Below are 21,276 nucleotides of genomic sequence, written 5' to 3' on the forward strand. Positions count from 1 at the left end.
TTCGTGTGCGTGTTGTATGTATAATTTTCATTATGCATTGTCTCATATAAAAGTTCTAAAGATTGGTTTTTAAAGACAAAAAAATGTAAGTAAAAAATTTTAAATGCAGATCAATTGCGAGCAATGCTGGTTTCAAATTTTGGCACAAAGCCAGCAATTCATGAGGTGACAGTAAATTGATTACATTCAACCCAGTGCTCAACTGGTACTTATTTATTGACTCTGAAAAAGATGAAAAGCAATGTCATCTTCAGCAGAATTGAATCAGGACATAAAGACAGATGAAATGCCATTAAGCATTTTATCTGTGGTGAACTAATAATCTGCCAGCTGGTTTTAACTTAATGGTTAGTATATTATATTTGGTAATATAAGAACGTTTCCTGAAAAGGGGTTTCGAACTCTGAAATATCAAAATACCAGCTAATAGTACTAAATTTTAACAGGTATTTTTAATTTAATAACTTGTATTTTTGGTTTTTAAAAAATAAATATTTAATACATTTATGCATACATACCATCTGTCTATTATCTATCTATCTATCTATTATCATATTATTGTATATATATATATATATATATATATATATATTATATTATTATATATATATATTATATGTAGAAAAATACAAACTGGGACAAGAAAGATTTAAAAACATTTAGAAGACGATACAAAAAACACGGACGGGCATATCGAAGCCTTCAATCTTCAGTCAAAGAAACGGATCATCCTCGCAAATTTCGCTGATGATTAATATATATATATGTACATATATATACTTATATATAAATATAAATATATATACATATATATGTAAATATATATATAGTATATAATATATATTATATATATATAATATCATATATGGTGTGGGTGTGTGTGTATACACATATATATATATATATATTATAATATTAGATATATATTATATACATATATATCTATATACATATATATATATACATATATACATACACAAAACATTTTCTAGATATTCAACTTGCTAGAGAAGCCATAGGCCAATGGTTTTACACACACACACACACTCATAATTATATATAACACACACACACCCACGCCAACCACATCAACACCACACACCACACCACATATAGTATATATATATAGATAGATATATATAGTATATATATATATATATATATATATATATATCTATATATATATATATTATATATATACATATCTTTTGCTTAAAAAAATAGTGTTATAAGAAGTATTGAAAACTCACAAATATTTTGATAACTTTCACAAACTTCAGACGTGGCTGTATAGGACGGTGAATCAAATCAATGGACTGACCTACTAGAAAGAAGACGTTTTACCAGTTGATCTCAATAAAAATGTTGTTTGTCACTCTTCACCGTTTTATTTATACTAAAAACTGGGAAACAATCCTAGTTCTCAGTCTTTGTGATGCACTAACAATTAACTAAATCAGTTACTGTTGAATTTTGGATCCAAAGAGTTTTAGAGTTTAAAAATTTAGATATTAAATATTAAATTATAAAAAGTGTTTACTTTGTATATTAATTAGAATTGTTCATGAAAATCAAGTTATGAAACTGCAGGTAAAGTGTGAACAAACAAATTATAACAACAATAGTTTAATTAATAAAAAAAAATTCTTTTCACTATAAAACAGTAGGCATAGGAGTGGCGTTGTGTTGTGGTAAGTAGTGTTTGCTTACAAATGGCGGCAGCTGGGGCAGAAAGAGAGAACGTTAGGCGCGCCGGGCGAAATGCTTTACGGTATTTCGTCTGCGTTACGTTGTGAGTTCAAATTCCGCCGAGGTTCGACTTGCCTTTCATCCTTTCGGGGGTCGATAAATAAGTCACAGTTACGCACTGGGGTCGATATAATCGAATTAATACCTATGTCTGTCTGTTTGTCCCCTCTGGTTTAGCCCCCTGTGTGGGGGTAATAAAGAAATAGGTAAGTAGTTTGCTTACAAACCACATAGTTCTGGATTCAGTCCCACTGCGTGGCACCTTGGGTAAGTGTCTTCTACTATAGCCTCAGGCCGCCCACAGCTTGTGAGTGGATTTGCTAGACGGAAACTGAAAGAAGCCTATCGTATATATGTATATGTGTATATATATATATATATATATGTCGTGTGTGTGTGTTTGTGGGTGTGTGTGTTGTGGTTTGTGTGTGTCTGAGTTGTCCCTCCAAACATCGCTTAACAACCGATGCGGGTGTATTTACGTCCCCGTAAACTTATGGTTTCGGCAAAAAAGAGACCGATAGTAGTAAGTACTAGGCTTACAAGTATAAGTACTGGGGTCGATTTTGTTCGACTAAAGGCGGTTGTTCCAGCAGGCACAGCCAATGACTGAAACAAGTAAAGAGTAGTAATGGATACACCCCACCCCACCACCACTATTATCACTATAGTTTCCAGTAACAATGTTCACTTCATTTTATTTCGGCTGTTTGTTTATATCTACTTTTATTGTTGTTGATGTACCACAACTTCGACAAGTAAATGCAATCTTTATTTCTCTCTCTCTCTCTCTCTCTCCCTCCCCATCTTTTTCTTCTCTCTCTCTCTCTTCTTCTCTCTCTCTCTCTTTTCTCTCTCTCTCTTAATGAAATTTCTCTCCTGTATCTCTCTTTATGCCTTTCTTTAACCTTACCACCAGAACATCACTCTCTGCTAAATATTGTATCCTAAACAATATCTCTTTCTGTTTACCGTTCCCTCCCCCACCTTTCGTTAGGGCTGCTCTCCCAAAAAGGACCTATTTAGCGGGTACGCTTTCCGGGTTGCAGTTAATCCGTCCACAATTTCACCAGACAATGACACGGTTTAATGAGATTAGTTGTCAGTCTGAAACAGATAAATAATAATTTAACACAATATCAATTTCGGTTTAGTGTGTGAAAAATCGTCATTGCTATGGTAAGCCCCGGGGAGTAATATAATATGTTAGTAACATAGTAACTCTCGTGTATAATACACATTATGTAAGATATATGAACACTTCATCGTAGTTGCACAGTTCAATGTAGAGTAGTGTGCACCAAAAACTTGAAATAAACGGCATTGCATAAATGAACTAAAAAAAAGAAATAACGAGAGAAAGGAAAGAACAAGTGAGACTGAAAGAAGCCTATCATATATATGTGTATATATATATATGTATTATATATATTATATTATATAATATATATATATATATATATCTTTTACTCTTTTACTGTTTCAGTCATTTGACTGTGGACATGCTGGAGCACCGCCTTTAGTCGAGCAAAATCGACCCCGGGACTTATTCTTTGTAAGCCCAGTACTATTCTATCGGTCTCTTTTGCCGAACCGCTAAGTGACAGGAACCGTAAACACACCAGCATCGGTTGTCAAGCAATGCTAGGGGGACAAACACAGACACACAAACATACACCACCATATATATATATACATACACATATACGACAGGCTTCTTTCAGTTTCTGTCTTACCAAATCCACTCACAAGACATTGGTCGGCCCGGGGCTATACAGAAGACACTTGCTCAAGATGCCACGCAGTGGGACTGAAGATATGCTTTTCATTATTAGATTATAACTATACGGTTTTTGTAAGTTATTAATTAGCCAACGAGATATAGTGATCGTTAAATAGTTAAGGTTTTTTAAGATAGGCTATACGCTTATAATTTGCTTTTTAATCTTTTAATTTTTAATATATTTCGTAAGTAATAATGGAATAATTAATTTATTTAGTTTTCATTATACATATATATATTTATTGATAGAGATAATTTTAGATCTTAATTTTTATATTTATTGATAATAATTTAGTTATTATTCTCAAATATTTTATAATTATTAGATTTGAACTTAAATTTAATAATATGAATAGTGATTTATTATTATTATTTTTTTTTGTTAATAATTTGGTAATTAGATATTGACTATAACTGAGATTAGGTTATTCGTGAGTTTGTTATGTTTTTTAAAGCCATATTATATCTTAATAGATAAATACATTTTCTATCTATTTTTACCTTAAAAATTAATATTTAACATTATAATTGAATGTATGACATAATCCTAATCATTAAAGTCTCTAGGTGATAATAGAGTTTTTTTATAAGAAAAAATTGTTTATTTTATTTATTTCTTAAAAAATATTGTTTACGAGGGGCGTTCAAAAAGTAATGCCTTGACCCACATGCAGTTATTTGATCTAGCTGAAATGTGCATGTGCAATTACTTATATCTCTATAAATTAGGTTGCAATTACAGCTCTGAACTAATTGTGGTTTCTGATTTACAGGTGTTTGAACTGAGTCAAGTCTGAAATGGAGCCTGTTGAGTGTTGAGCAGTGATCCGGTTTTTGTATTTGAAAGGACGCACAACACGGGAGACTTTTGATGAAATGAAGAGTAACTTATGGTCATGATGCCCAATCATATGACCTTGTAAAACGCTGGCATCGTGAATTCAAACATGGTCGGAACTCTGTGGAAACAGCTCCCAGATCTGGTCGCCCCTTCTGCATTGATGAGGCATCTGGTCCGTCAAGTTGAGGCTGCCATTTTGGAAGATCGACGCATAACTATTCGCCAAATAGCCCATGAGGTCAAGATTAGTACCGGGTCTGTGGAAACTATCATTCATTACCATTGCATATGCAAAAGGTGTCTGCCAGATGGATTCCCAGGTTGCTCACACCTTCCATAAGCAAGAACGCGTCGAGTGCTCGAGGATGAATTGGGAGATGTGCCAAGAGGATGAGTCAAAATTTTCAAAAGTCTGATTACACAGGATGAAACGTGGGTCCATCACTATAATCCAGAGACCAAAGCCCAGTCAATGCAGTGGAAGCACCGTGATTCCTCCTCCAAAGAAGGCAAGAGTGCAGCCTTCCGCTGGCAATATCATGCTCACGGTCTTCTGGGATCAGGACGGAGTAGTGATGACAGATTTCCTGGCAAAAGGTACCACAATTACAGGAGCCTATTATGCTTCACTTTTGAGGAAATTAAGAGAAGCTATCAAAATCAAGAGGCGGGGCAATGTATCTCATATAATTATGAGATACATTAAAAAAATGAATACATAAATAAAAATACACACACACACACAACACACACACATATATATATATATATATATATATATACATATTGAGTTAGAAAACTGAGAGATCTAATATATACAGATTAATTAATTAATTAATTGGATCTTTTCAATTCTGAAGCCAGGACCACAGATCTTTCTACTTAACTAAATATTCTGAAACTTCTTATGCTGATAGAGTCTAGCAAAACAAGACACAGCTTGGAACTAGTTTATTTGAGAAAAATCTATTTTATGACTTTAATCGTAGATTAAAACTGCGAATTTTAACCAATCAGATTGTTTGTTTTCATGTGTAAAACTTGACTGCATTCTATTAGTGTGACGTAGAAAGCGCTTTTGTGACGTACTAACGTTCGGAAAACTGTAAACAAACACAGAACGTAACGGCAGACGAAATACGGCTACGCATTTCGCCCGGCGTGCTAACGTTTCTGCCAGCTCTTGCTTTTTTAATATTAATTTCTTGCCTTTTGCACAAATAATACAATAAGTGAAATGAAACGCATTAGCTTAGAAACGAAATCTTGTTAGAAGCCTCGTCACTGAGATGCCACTTCTTAATAGCAAACGAAAGCAAGTACTAACAGAATGGAAACATTTTCAATTTAATACATGTGGCTTATTAACTAGTTTTAATATTGTTATTAGAAGGTGGCTGACTATAGGATCCTGGAAACATGAGTACTTTAAATAATTAGAAGGAGATTTCACGGAGACATGCGGCTTGTTTACATTTAAGATGTTTAATACGTCACCAAATTGGTGGTCGAGACGGAGTAAATAAAATAAAGCCGAATGACGGAATATCATTGGTTAAAATTCTAATTATTAAACAACGTTAAACTTAGAAGTTACAATTCCGTTTTCATTCTGGTTTACAATTAAGTTTACTTTTGACACATTCTACCAGTATACGAAGTTTCAAATTGTTTGGTTCAGTAGGAAAAATTTGAAAAAACTGGCTTCAGAATTGAAAAGATCCAATTAATTTAATTAATAATTTTAATTTTGTTTGTGAAATGAAACAATTGTTGGTGAATATGTTGATTAATTAATAAATTAATATATATACATACGCAAAACACATATATATTAGATCTATCTACATGTGTGTGTGTGTGTGTGTGTGTGTGTGTGTGTGTGCGTGCGTGCGTGCGTGCATACGTGTGTATGTGTTCGTGTGCGTGTATGTATAATTTTCATTATGCATTGTCTCATATAAAAGTTCTAAAGATTGTTTTTAAAGACAAAAAAATGTAAGTAAAAAATTTTAAATGCAGATCAATTGCGAGCAATGCTGGTTTCAAATTTTGGCACAAAGCCAGCAATTCATGAGGTGACAGTAAATTGATTACATCAACCCCAGTGCTCAACTGGTACTTATTTTATTGACTCTGAAAAGATGAAAAGCAATGTCATCTTCAGCAGAATTGAACTCAGGACATAAAGACAGATGAAATGCCATTAAGCATTTTATCTGGTGAACTAATAATCTGCCAGCTGGTTAACTTAATGGTTAGTAATATTATCTGGTAATATAAGAACGTTTCCTGAAAAGGGGTTTCTAACTCTGAAATATCAAAATACCAGCTAATAGTACTAACTTTTAACATGTATTTTTAATTTAATAACTTGTATTTTTTGGTTTTTAAAAATAAATATTTAATACATTTATGCATACATACCTATCTGTCTATCTATCTATCTATCTATATATATATATATATATATTATATGTAGAAAAATACAAACTGGGACAAGAACGTAAAACATTTAGAAGACGATACGAAAAACACGGACGGGACATTCGAAGCCTTCAATCTTCAGTCAAGAACCGGATCATCCTCGCAATTTCGACTGATTAATATATATATATGTACATATATATACATATATATATAAATATAAATATATATACATATATATGTAAATATATATAGATATATATAAATATATATACATATATATGTAAATATATATATATATATATAAATATATATACATATATATAAATATATATACATATATATGTAAATATATATACATATATATGTAAATATATATATATATATATATATATTATATGTATGTGTGTGTGTGTGTGTGTGTGTATACATATATATATATATATATATATATATATACATTATATATACATATATACATACACAAACATTTTCTAGATATTCAACTTGCTAGAGAAGCCATAGGCCAATGGTTTTACACACACACCACACTCATATAAATATACATACACACAACACACACACACACACACACACACACACACATATATATATATATATATATATATATATATATAAAAGAAAAATAAGTTGGCTAGCAGCAAGCTGTTTCGCCTCATACCGAAGGAGTTAGAAATGGCAGTCAAAGACCGTTTTTTCCATTTCTATAAGTGGAGATTCCAAAAACGAAGGCCCTTGCGGCTCACATACACAAAACCGGAGTGGCAAATATACGAATTCAGTCACTTACCGTTAATAGCGAACACGGTGTTTCTGGATCACAAACAGGGGAGTTTGAATTCCGTCATCAGCGCTATACTCGTTAGCTTTATCAAATGCCACCAGCCCTCACTTCTGACCCAGCGACATCAGATAGTGGGGGGAAGTGCGCAGATGTTAAAACCAAGTAACGACTGGGAACGTAAATTTTCCCTCCAAAATTCTGCCATGCGCGCCTTCTGGGTAATCGTAATGGAATGAGGAATCCACATGGTAATACAATAAAAATGGTAAATAATTTTCCTGTGGTTTTTCATGTAACCAACAATTATTTACCGGTAAATTTCGGTATGTAAATACGACAAAATAATTGTCAAGACCTTTGTAAGGTTCAGTATTTGATAAAGCTAACGAGTATAGCGCTGATGACGGAATTCAAACTCCCCTGTTTGTGATCCAGAAACACCGTGTTCGCTATTAACGGTAAGTGACTGAATTCGTATATTTGCCACTCCCTTTTTGTGTATGTGAGCCGCAAGGGCCTTCGTTTTTGGAATCTCCACTTATAGAAATGGAAAAAACGGTCTTTGACTGCCATTTCTAACTCCTTCGGTATGAGGCGAAACAGCTTGCTGCTAGCCAACTTATTTTTCTTTACTATATACTGAACCTTACAAAGGTCTTGACAATTATTTTGTCGTATTTACATACCGAAATTTACCGGTAAATAATTGTTGGTTACATGAAAAACCACAGGAAAATTATTTACCATTTTTATTGTATAAAAGATTTCACCATTGTTCGTGCGGATCGCACAGACCGAAATAAGGGAGGGACAGCCATCTTTATCCATGACTCCTTTTCACTTGATGCCAAGGACACATTTTCCAATGGCTACTGTGAATCGGTATCAGTATACAACAAAGCCAAGGACATAACCATTGTTGGTCTTTACAGGCCTCCACAGGCACCTCTAAAGTACTTTGAAGAGTGCCTTAGCAAAGTCAAGTCCTTCCTTCGGAAGTACCACTCCGGAAACATAATAGTGATGGGTGATTTTAACCTCCCTCATGTGAACTGGCCCACAAATACTCCGAAGTTGGCAAGTGCTCTACATCAGATAGGGCAGCAGCAGAACTGCTCTTTAATCTGATGATGAGTATTTCCTGACTCAGCTAGTGCTTGAACCAACGAGACAGAATAAAACGATCTTGGATCTGGTACTGACCAATCACTCTAGCTACGTTCACAGCATTTCAGTCGAAAAAACTCTCCTCTCAGACCACGACATGGTACTCTGCAATCTTAATTCCCGACGTATAAAAACCAAACCAGCCAATCCCACTCCATGGCACCCATTTGACAACATAAATTTCCACAAGCGGACTGGGGAACAATCAGAAAGGATCTGTCTTCCATCGACTGGTCTTTTACTCTCAATTCCCCTCATATTGAGACCGCGTGGCAGCACTTTGAAACCATTGTCACCGACAACATGCTCTAAACACGCTTCCAAGAAATCTACTAACACAAACAGAAACCGGCTCCCTAAAAAGAAAAAAACACTCATCAGGCGCATCAAAAGACTCAACAAAAAAATCAACCAATTAAAATATTCCCACACGCAACATCCACATTCAACAATAATGAAAAGACTAGAGCTGGAAAAACTTCATCTGCAGACTAACATGAAAACCTCCATTGAAAATCAAAGAGCTGTGGAGGAACAATGGGTAATCAAAACATCAAACAGAACCCAAAAGTGTTCTATTCTTATGCAAATAAGCATAGAACCACTGTCTCACCTATTGGGCCATTGATTGATGAAAACGGCATTCCCCAACACGATGCTAAAGAAATGGCAGAAATACTGCAGAAACAATATTGCTCTGTCTTCAGTGTTCCCACTGATATTATGTGAGGGAAACGAACGAAGCTGACTCCCAACACAAAATCGCAGACATAACCTTCACTGCCACCGACATCGTAGCAGCAATAAATGAGGTCAAACATTACTCCGCTGTAGGCCCTGATAGATTTCCCGCCAGTCTCCTGAAGGAATGTAGATATCAACTTGCAGTCCCTCTGATCAACCTCTGGAGAAACTCGTTAGACGCAGGTTATATACCGAAAAAGTTTCTATCCCAGTCGGTCATCCCGGTTTTCAAACAGGGAAACAGATCCCTCGCAGTCAACTATCGCCCAATCTCACTCACCTCCCACATCATTAAAGTGTTTGAAAGAGTGTTAAGATCAAGGATAGCTGACTTCCTGGAGACCCACAAACTCCTAAATTCAAATCAACATGGCTTTCGCTGTGGCAGGGACTGTCTAACACAGCTCTTACACCACATTGAAGATGTACTCAAAGCCTTGGGAACAGGTTCGAACTCTGACGTCATATACCTTGACTTCAGTAAAGCGTTCGACAGGGTAGACCATAACATCCTACTCTCAAAATTGGCAAATGTTGGAATCCGTGGAAAAGTTCTACACTGGATTCAGTATTTCCTAGAGAATAGAACACAACATGTTGTAGTTGATGGAGTCCACTCAAACCCAGCAAAAGTCACCAGCGGTGTTCCCCAGGGAACTGTTTTGGGTCCGCTACTCTTCATAATTTATGTAAACGACCTTTCCAGTGTCGTACATCACTGCAAAGTGAAAATATTCGCTGATGACACTAAGCTCCAGCAAATCGTCAATGAAGAAGCAGACCGAACTCAACTCCAGTCTGACCTATATGCTGTGAGTCAATGGGCAGACAGAAACAAAATGCAACTGAATGAGGGAAAATTTGAGCTGATGCATTTTGGAAGAAATTCCTCACTAAAGCAACCATACTCTCTTCCTTCAGGGGAACCGCTCACAGCCTCTAACAATATCAGAGACCTGGGTGTAATTGTTGATGACGATCTCAGTTGGAGCGCACACATCAATAAGAAGGTCGATACAGCTCGTAGGATGAGTTCCTGGATCTTAAGAACTTTCCGGTCCAGAGAACAAGGTGTCATCATACCACTTTTTTCATCCTTTGTACGGCCACACCTTGAATACTGCTGCCCACTGTGGTCTCCTCACACAAGACAAAACATCTCCAGAATTGAGTCACCCCAGAGGGCTCTCACTAAACAAATTGAAGGCATGGCTGCTCTCGACTATTGGGATCGCCTTAAAGCCTTGAAACTTTACTCCCTCCAGCGTCGCCGTGAGCGGTACATCATTTGTACGATGTGGAAAATATACCGCCAACTTTGCCCAAACGACCTAAACATTAGCTTCAAGGTTCATCCGAGACTTGGACCACGGGCTATACGTCCCCTGCCAAATTCAAGATCACAACATACATGTACACTGCAACATAATTTCTTTTCCTCAACAGGCCCTGCCCTATTTAACATTGTCCCGAGGAGATCAAAGAGGAAACGGATCCCATCAACTTCAAACAGAGTCTGGATAGATTCCTTCAAAGAATACCAGACAAGCCACCCATATTTGGATACAACTCACCCAACAAGAACTCACTACTTGAACAAAACTGGATACAACTCACCCAACAAGAACTCACTACTTGAACAAAACTTGACTTAAACAGGATTCGAATAATCCTATCAGGTGGTGCTATTAAGTTAGACATGGCCTGGACCAATCTCTGGTCGAAACATATCTAAGTTTTATATATATATATATATATATATATATATATAATATATAATATATATTATATATATATACATATCTCTTTGCTTAAAAAATAGTGTTATAAGAAGTATTGAAAACTCACAAATATTTTGATACAACTTTCACAAACTTCAGAAGTGGCGTATAGGACGTGAATCAAATCAATGGACTGACCTGTCTAGAAAGAAGACGTTTTACCAGTTGATCTCAATAAAAAATTGGTTGTTTGTCACTCTTCACCGTTTTATTTATACTAAAAATGGGAACCAATCTAGTTCTCAGTCTTTGTGATGCACTAACAATTAACTAAACAGTTACTGTTGAATTTTGTATCCAAAGAGTTTTAGAGTTTAAAAATTTAGATATAAATTATTATAAATTATAAAAAGTGTTTACTTTGTTATATTAATTAGAATGTTCATGAAAATCAAAGTTATGAACTGCAGGTAAAGTGTGAACAAACAAATAAATAACCAACAATAGTTTAATAATAAAAAAAATTCTTTTCACTATAAACAGTAGGCATAGGGTGGCTGTGTGGTAAGTAGTTGCTTACAAATTGGCGCGAACTTTCATCTGCGTTTTGAGAAATTTGCTGCCTTTGGTGAGAGAGTTCGATTTTTTGCTCATCGTTGTTGTGTGTTAATTGTTAATTAATAATATATAATATAATTGTGTACAGTGCTCAGGTTGCACTACAACTCATCTAAAGTGTATATATAATCAGGTGAAGTTTCGGCGGATTTCGGAAAGCATGAGGGCCTTAAAAGATGCAGTGTCATGGCAGTCAACAACTGACGCAGGCAGTTTATTCCATGATTCAGCAACTCTGAGCGTGAAAAAATGTTTCCGAAAGTCATGGGAGTGTATTGTTTTCTGACTTTGTAGGCATGTCCACGTGTGTTAGACACATGGAGATCAAAAAGGTGTTCAGTGTTGTGTTGGTGAGGTGGTTGATAACTTTGTGGGTGTTTACCAAGTCCGTCGCCAAACGCCGGAGCTTCAGTGAATCCATGCCCAGGGAAACAAGGCGCTCAGAATATGGTAGGGGTCTGATGGAGGTATGCGTTTGGTTGCACGTCTCTGGACAGATTCCAGGAGGTCAAGTTCTGTTGGCAAGATAGGTTCCAAACTGATGATGCGAATCCAAGTGTGGTCGTACCATAGCTGTATACAGTTTTAAATAGATGGGTGGAGAGCGGCTAACAAAAGACCTGCTGAGTGATGCCAAGACACCTCGGCCTTCCTGACAATCTTAGAGATATGCTTTGACCAACGCAGATCACTGCTGACAGTGATGCCTAGGTCACGCTCGCGCAGAGGATTTCTTGATATCCGTGTTGTGGAGGGAGTATGTGAGCAGGGTTTTTCTCCCAAAATGCATGGTGGTACACTGGTCCACAGCCAGTTCAGTTGCCAGTCTGTGATCCATTGCCTGCATTGTGTTAGGTCTGATTGCAGGAAGAGTTGTAGACATCAGGATCTGTCCTCTTGATTTCAAGGTACAGCTTGATGTCGCGTCTGCATATTTCAATACTGTGGCATTCTTTAAATTGGCATCTATGTCGTTAATGTATGCCACAAACAAGAGGGGGCAAGGACAGATCCCTGTGGTACACCCGATGACATCTCATGGGTGTAGAGTGCTGTCGAGACTGTGACTACCTCCTTTCGGCTGAGGATGAAGGATTTCAACCAGTTAAAAAGGTCATCCCCCACACCCATTGCAGAGAGTTTCACCATAAGCCTTTTGTGTGGCACAGAGTTGAAAGCCTTAGCAAAGTCAAGGTAGACAACATCCAACCATGAGCCACTGTCAGTGCCCGTTGTGTAACGGTAATTTTCGCCCTACGGGGCAGAAAATTCTGTATTTAATATTGTTATTACCTTCGAAGGTAATGTTGAAAACATTTTTGAGAAATGGATTTCGACTTGGCGTCGAAGAATGATTTTCCCGCGATGGGAACAAGTGAATTAAAGGATACTGAAGTAACAAAACAGTCTTTTTCGGCCCGCGGTGTAGGGGCGGAACCATGGATGACGTTGAATTCAAGATCGAACAACTGTTCGAATTTAGGAACTTGGTGAAAATGGAAGGAAACGAAATCAAACTTGTACCGCCGCAAGCGAAGGTACAAGAATAAAGGAAAAAAAAAAAACAGTTATATACAAAGTGTATAACTACAAAGAAAAAAAATTATGGACGTCAGAAACGAAATGGTCGAAAAGTGCTGTCCCCGGCGTGGGACAAAATTCGCCATGTCGTTCGAGGTGCTCGCAGCGCTACTGTTGAAGCACATTTTGACTCGGCTGAGGTAGCAAGAGAGGTGTCATCATTGACCCTGAAAAATGATGATATCATGCTGCTACCCTCGTATATGGGGAAAAGAACAGCTAAACTGCTGGTAGAGGACATACCGAGAGGGTATGATATAATGTGGGTAGAGCGGCGGTCCTGCACAATGCAGAGCGGGAAATTTCGATTCTGCAGATGAGAAGGAAAGAGGAGGTACGCTGGAAGGGACAGACGCTGGAACTCCTCGTTCAGGCAGAAAAAAGATATTGGAGAACCTGCCCGATAGGATATTAACGAAGATGGAACGTCCATGAGAGTGTCAGTGGAGGGGCGCAGACCTAGGTGTTTTAAATGTGGCGAGAAGGGTCACGTCCGCTCGAACTGCTTTAAAAAAAAGAAAACCAACGAAGCCCCTCCTCAAAGTGCTTCTAACACTGAAGGGGAGAAGGCGGAAAAAGAAAACAAGACGACGACAGCAAAGAAACAGAAAAGGAGGATTGTATCGAACAAATGGATTACACACAGGTGACACACAAAAGAAAAAAAGACAACACCCTGGACTCCCCTCCCCAAACAAGGAAAAAATCAGCAAGCACCGCAGACATACACACAAAGCAAATTCCCCAGCCTACCCCCATGGCACTGTATTCATTGGGAAACAGTTTGCCAAGCCCCTCCCCATAAAACAAGATGTAAAAAAGTCTTTAAAAAAAAATGATAAGATCATTGCTTTTGATGAAAAAAACGAAAGGGTATATAAATACTATAAATTTTAAAATTTAAATATTTAGCAAGGCTACAGACATAAAAGCTACCACTCGCTTCGCAAAAATAAAGGAAGACGAGTGGAAGGAGGAAATATACAAGAACATCTAAAGAATAGACTGATTAGAGATGTAACAAAAGAAGTACTGGGGGTAAACTTGTTATAACCCCGGCAACCACACCTACCCAGAGCCCGGTGGCAACGCCGGTTAAGAGCCTGCGGCTACGACCACAAGGGAGGAAGAAGGGGAAGCGGCAGATTTAAACTGTCATGCTCCCTTTCTCAACCGTAAGTTCATTTATTTTTTCTCTCACCGACAATGGCTAAGCTGGGTTGTGTGAATGTATGTACGTGGAATGGGGACGAAATGGAAACAATTTGTTTCCTGAACGACCTCACGACACATGGAGTAGACATAGCTATTGCAACCGAGTCCAAGATGAACGAGGCCCAAGCGTTCTCGCCTCTTCTAAATGGGTTCGAGAAATTTATTTCTCCTAGCGAGGAAGAGGCAGAGGCGTGGCAGTCCTTATCAGGAAGAGCTTGGACTTGCAGGTAAGTACTGTCTTTCTGGACCCAGAAGGCAGGCTGGTTGTTCTGGTGTGTGACCCACGTAAGTAAACAGTCCTTCAGGTTGGTGGCTGTCTACGCTCCGAACGAGGGTAACAGACGGGTTTTTTTCGGAACCTGGAGCCCTTTTTAGCGACGTCGAAAACGGTAATCCTAGTAGGGGACTTTAACACTGTCTTGAAGCGCGGGTCGACAGTGTTGGCTCAACCAATAGGAAGGGGAACCCTAGCCTCAAGGGTCTACTAGAGAGCTTGATCTAGTGGACGTTACCGACTGGATGAGCCGAGCGTTCCACAGTGGACGTGGAGTAGTAACAACGACGGCTCACACAGATCGTATTTAGATAGGATATTTATTAAGAAAAGAGATAAGGATACGTTTAGTTGTCCACAGTTTCACATTGTGCCTTACACGGATCACAAATTTGTGACGTGTAGGATGCAATTAGACAATGTGTCATAGACAGGGACCGGGTACTGGAAGCTGAACAAGGCTATTTTGAATTGTGAAGACTTCCGTACCCGGATTAAGGTGTTAGTACAGAGGGCATTGTGTGGCACCATCATTAACAATAGATGGTGGCACTCCTCAAAAGAGCCATTCGTTCAGAGTCCATTAGATTTAGCAATCAGCTAAGGTTAGATAGGTCTAGGATAGAGGACGATTTAGTTAAGAATCTAAACGAGGCAATGGAAGCTGGCTCTGCACCCGAGTGATGGCGGCAAGGACGGTATTGTACCGTCACCTTAACTCCAAACACGAAGGTTGCAGAGTCAGAGCTAAGCTACGCGCTGGAAAACGAGAAGGTATTAACGTTGCCGGATGGGCCCGTCGAGTGGAGAGTCAGAGAGGTAACAAAGCCTCAATCAAGTCTTTAACTGACGAACAGGGACACAAAGATCTATGGACAGGAGGAGATGCAAAAGTTTCTTCACCAGCATTTCCCGCGCGTGTTCGGGGGTGGTGCGGCGCCGGAGCGGGGGAGGACCTTAAAGGACTTCCTGGCCGGCGGACCGCGGCTCTCGGGGCGTGAGGTGGAGTGCTGTGAAGAAGCGATCACTCCCGCGGAGATAGAGGGGATACTGGCCGGATTGCGGGGAGAATCGCCGGGGAGAAGTCGCCGGGGTTGGATGGTCTGCCCTACGAGTTTTACCAAAGTATGCCGGACTTGTTCGGGGGAATATTGGCAGGCGTCTACACGAACTGGCAGCAGAATGGGAGAATTCCCAGTTCTGTAGGCCGGGGAGTGGTGACGCTAATCCAGAAAGACCCGAGCAAGGGGGATAACATTAGTAACTACAGGCCATAACTCTACTTAATGTAGAGTTAAAGATTTTGGCCAAGGTGTTGGCAAAAAGGTTGACGGTTGTCGTGGAGAAACTTGTAGGGAGAGCACAGACATGTGCAATTCCAGGCAGGTCGATCCAGGACAATCTTCACCTTATACGCTACACCTTAGATAGGGTGGGTAAATTAACCGGAAGGGCGGGGGGTAATGGTCCATTTAGACCAAAGTAAAGCGTTCGATAGGGTAAGACCATGAGTACCTGGCGACGGTCCTCGAAGCGGCTGGACTGGGCCCTGAATTTCGCGGGTGGATCTCCGCTATGTATAGCGGCATCAAGTCCACCGTCCAGATAAACGGTTACCTAACGGAACCGTTTTCGATCGAATGTTCAGTTCGTCAAGGGTGCCCCTTGTCACCACTTTTGTACGTGTTGGCTCTTGAGCCATTGCTGCGAAAGTTGGAGAGGCTGGGAAGTAACTCGGATGAGATCGGAGGTGTGGAGGACGGTTACTGCTTATGCGGATGACGTCACCCTCATCGTGTCCAATGAGGCCCAGCTACCTTGTGTGGAAGAGGCTATCAGAGGATACGAGGCGGTGGCAGGAGCAAAGGTTAACAAGGACAAGTCGGTTGGCTTGCGCCTCGGCACCTGGAGGAGCAAGTCGATATCGTCCAGTGTCGTGGGACACTGGACGGATGGCCCTGTTAAGTGCTAGGAGTTTGGTTTGGGCCAGACTCCCAAACGGAGAGGAACTGGAGTGAGGTGACGAGCAAGGTGGAGGCCATAGTACGGACCTGGTCCGGAAGGTTTCTGTCCTTGAAGGAAGGGTGGGGTGGAGGTGGTACAGATGTTCATTGCATCTGTAATCACTTACCGCCTGACCGTTGTCCCTTGCCCCGATTCATGGCTTAGCAAGTTGGAGCGAATCCTTTTCCGCTTTTTGTGGAAGGGAGGAAAGCCACTTGTGAGGCGCTCCGTTTGCTGCCAGGAACCGTTAAGGGTGGGTTAGGAATGCCTTGGTTGATGATGCGCAGACATGCGTTGAGGCTGAAGCATCTCTGGCACCACCTGGAGTGCTGCCAGGACCGTTAAAGGGTGGGTTAGGAATGCCTTGGTTGATGATGCGCAGACATGCGTTGAGGGAAGCATCTCTGGCACCACCTGGAGGGTGATAAGGTGTGGAGTCCGCTGGCAGGGGAATTTTTCCCGAGACCGGCCTCCTTAGTGGATTTTAAACCGGTCGCATCAAAAGATGGAAACTGACTTTATGGCAAAAGGAGTGCCGACAGGCACTCACGCTGATCCACAAGGCGGGCAAGGCCGGCTGCGGAAATACCACCTCGGTATTTTATAGAAGGCTGGTAGAGGCAAAGAACGACGACGTCCTAGGAGGGGCTCTGGGGTTTGACGAAGACCAGCTTACCAACCTGTTTAAAAAGACTTTCAGGACGGGGTACTTGGATAATTCCAAAGATCCCTGGCCTGGCAGTGCTATAGGAATGCTTACCTGTTCGCGAGAAGTTATCGCGGCACGGAATTTCAGTGCCACCGACGTGTCCAAGGTGCGAGTTGGACGATGAAACCGTCAGCACGCTTTTGTACACTGTCGGAAGTGTCCGACTTGATAAGTTACGCCGCACAATGTTATCGCATCTGGGACGAGTACAGCTGTCGGCTGAGTCTATGATTAAGATGATACCGCCAACTGGACTCTCGAAGGAAGGTGAGGCATGTTTTCACTGCACGGTTGCAGTAGTAAAAGAATGCATGTGGCGAACAAGAATGGAAGGAGTCGCGATAGGATCCTTTGTCTCGGGCCCCGGCTTGCTCACTTACTTCAGATATCATCTGAAGAGCAAAATGGGGCTGGAAAAGAGGATCTTACCACGGGGTGTGTATGAGAAAAGATGGAAGGAAGTGGAAAAAAAGGTGGGTGTCAGAAACCCAGCTTAACTATGGAGGGAGGAGAGGAAACAAAAGCGCGGGCTTTATAAATTGCCGGGGTTTAAAACTTCGGTAAGATCGAAAGTTTATGAAATGTTATATTATTCTATTGGTCACGTAAAGGACAATTTACAGACGAATTTTTATAATGAATAATCCAAATGTTATGGAAAATTTTTAATCGAACCTCTTAACTGTTTTTTGCATGTATGTCCTGTATTTGTCCTTCTATGTAACGATTGTATAATAAATAAAGAAATATAGTTCTCAGTCTTTGTGATGCACTAACAATTAACTAAATCAGTTACTGTGAAATTTGTATCCAAAGAGTTTTTAGATATTAAAATTTAAAAATTTAGATATTAAATATTAAATTATTAAACAGTTTTTACTTTGTTATATTAATTTTAGAATTGTTCCTCTCCCTCAGTCAAAGTTATGACTGCAGGTAAAGTGTGAACAAACAAATATAACAACAATAGTTTAATAATAAAAAATTTTCACTATAAACAGTAGGCATAGGAGTGGCTGTGTGGTAGTAGTTTGCTTACAAATTGGCGGCGAGCTGGCAGAAACGTTAGCGCGCCGGGCGAAATGCTTTACGGTATTTCGTCTGCGTTACGTTGTGAGTTCAAATTCCGCCGAGGTCGACTTTGCCTTTCATCCTTTCGGGGTCGATAAATTAAGTACCAGTTACGCACTGGGGTCGATATAATCGACTTAATACCTATGTCTGTCCTTGTTTGTCCCCTCTGTGTTTAGCCCCTTGTGGGTAATAAAGAAATAGGTAAGTAGTTTGCTTACAAACCACATAGTTCTGGATTCAGTCCCACTGCGTGGCACCTTGGGTAAGTGTCTTTACTATAGCCTCAGGCCGACCAAAGCCTTGTGAGTGGATTGGCTAGACGGAAACTGAAAGAAGCCTATCGTATATATGTATAGTGTATATATATATATATATGTGTGTGTGTGTGTATGTGTTGGTGTGTGTGTGTGTGGTTGTGTGTCTGAGTTTGTCCCTCCAACATCGCTTAACAACCGATGCTGGTGTATTTACGTCCCCTAACTTAGTGGTTCGGCAAAAGAGACCGATAGTATAAGTACTAGGCTTACAAGTATAAGTACTGGGGTCGATTTGTTCGATAAAGGCGGTGTTCCAGCAGGGCACAGCCAAATGACTGAAACAAGTAAAAGAGTAAATGAGTACACCCCACACCACCACCACTATTATCACTATAGTTTCCAGTAACAATGTTCACTTCATTTTATTCGGCTGTTTGTTTATATCTACTTTTATTGTTGTTGATGTACCACAACTTCGACAATGTAAATGCAATCTTTATTTCTCTCTCTCTCTCTCTCTCCTCCCCATTTCTTTTTCTTTCTTCTCTCTCTCTTCTTCTCTCTCTCTCTCTCTCTTTCTCTTCTCTCTCTCTCTCTTAATGAAACTTTCTCTCCTGTCTATCTCTCTTTATCTGCCTTTCTTTAACCTTACCACCAGAACATCACTCTCTGCTAAATATGTATCCTAAACATATCTCTTTCTGTTTACCGTTCCTCCCCACCTTTCGTTAGGGCTGCTCTCCCAAAAAGGACCTATTTAGCGGGTACGCTTTCCGGTTGCAGTTTAATCGTTCCACAATTTCACCAGACAATGACACGGTTTAATGAAGATTAGTTTGTCAGTCTGAACAGATATAATAATAATTAACACAATATCAATTTCGTTTTAGTGGTGAAAAATCGTCATTGCTATTGTAAGCCCCGGGAGTAATATAATATGTTAGTAACATAGTAACTCTCTTGTATATAATACACTTATGTAAGATATATGACACTTCATCGTAGTTGCACAGTTCAATGTAGTTAGTAGTGTGTGCACCAAAACTTGAAATAAACGGCATTGCTAAATGAACTAAAAAAAAGAAATAACGAGAGAAAGGAAAGAACAAGTGAGACTGAAAGAAGCTATCATTATATATGTTGTATATATATATATGAGATGTATATATATATATATATATATATATCTTTTACTCTTTTACTTGTTCAGTCATTTGACTGTGGACATGCTGGAGCACCGCCTTTAGTCGAGCAAATCGACCCCGGGACTTATTCTTTGTAAGCCCAGTACTTATTCTATCGGTCTCTTTGCCGACCGCTAAGTGACGGGGACGTCGTAAACACACCAGCATCGGTTGTCAAGCAATGCTGGAAAGGGGGAAAAACACAGACACACAAACACACACACACAAACATAATATATATATATATAAATATATAATATATATATATATACATATCTTTTGCTTAAAAAATAGTGTTATAAGAAGTATTGAAAACTCACAAATATTTTGATATAACTTTCACAAACTTCAGACGTGGCTGTATAGGACGTGAATCAAATCAATGGACTGACCTATCTAGAAAGAAGACGTTTTACCAGTTGATCTCAATAAAAATGTTGTTTGTCACTCTTCACCGTTTTATTTATACTAAAACTGGGAACCAATCCTAGTTCTCAGTCTTTGTGATGCACTAACAATTAACTAAATCAGTTACTGTTGAATTTTGTATCCAAAGAGTTTTAGAGTTTAAAAATTTAGATATTAAATATTAAATTATAAAAAGTGTTTACTTTGTTATATTAATTAGAATTGTTCATGAAAATCAAAGTTATGAACTGCAGGTAAAGTGTGAACAAACAAATATAACAACAATAGTTTAATAATAAAAAAAATTCTTTTCACTATAAACAGTAGGCATAGGAGTGGCTGTGTGGTAAGTAGTTTGCTTACAAATTGGCGGCGAACTTTCATCTGCGTTTTGAGAAATTTGCTGCCTTTTGTTGAGAGAGTTCGATTTTTTGCTCATCGTTGTTTGTGTTAATTGTTAATTAATAATAATAATAATAATAATTGTGTACAGTGCTCAGGTGCACTACAACTCATCTAAAGTGTATATATAATCAGGTGAAGTTTCGGCGGATTTCGGAAAGCATGAGGGCCTTAAAAGATGCAGTGTCATGGCAGTCAACAACTGACGCAGGCAGTTTATTCCATGCTTCAGCAACTCTGAGCGTGAAAAAATGTTTCCGAAAGTCATGGGAGCTGTATTGTTTTCTGACTTTGTAGGCATGTCCACGTGGTG

The 21,276-nt window shown here is 39.1% G+C and overlaps 1 protein-coding gene across 3 annotated transcripts in view; it reads right to left on the reverse strand.

Annotated features, from left to right (window-relative positions):
• Positions 1-20,798, reverse strand: part of LOC115216970 — a 47,679-nt gene extending 26,881 nt beyond the window's left edge. The window contains exons 1-3 of one of the 3 annotated variants that reach the window (XM_036507731.1): positions 20,491-20,798; positions 14,590-14,596; positions 11,365-11,390 (exon numbers count right to left, since the gene is read on the reverse strand). The gene's annotated coding sequence lies outside the window, so the exon portion shown is untranslated. Of the gene's footprint in view, positions 1-1,250; positions 1,293-11,364; positions 11,391-14,589; positions 14,597-20,473 lie in introns of those variants that run through there. The other 2 variants (XM_036507732.1, XM_036507733.1) reach the window with 2 other exon arrangements.
• Positions 20,799-21,276: the final 478 nt, after the last annotated feature.

This window comes from Octopus sinensis, linkage group LG11 (genome assembly GCF_006345805.1).
Source record: "Octopus sinensis linkage group LG11, ASM634580v1, whole genome shotgun sequence".
Classification (NCBI taxonomy): Eukaryota; Metazoa; Mollusca; class Cephalopoda; order Octopoda; family Octopodidae; genus Octopus; species Octopus sinensis.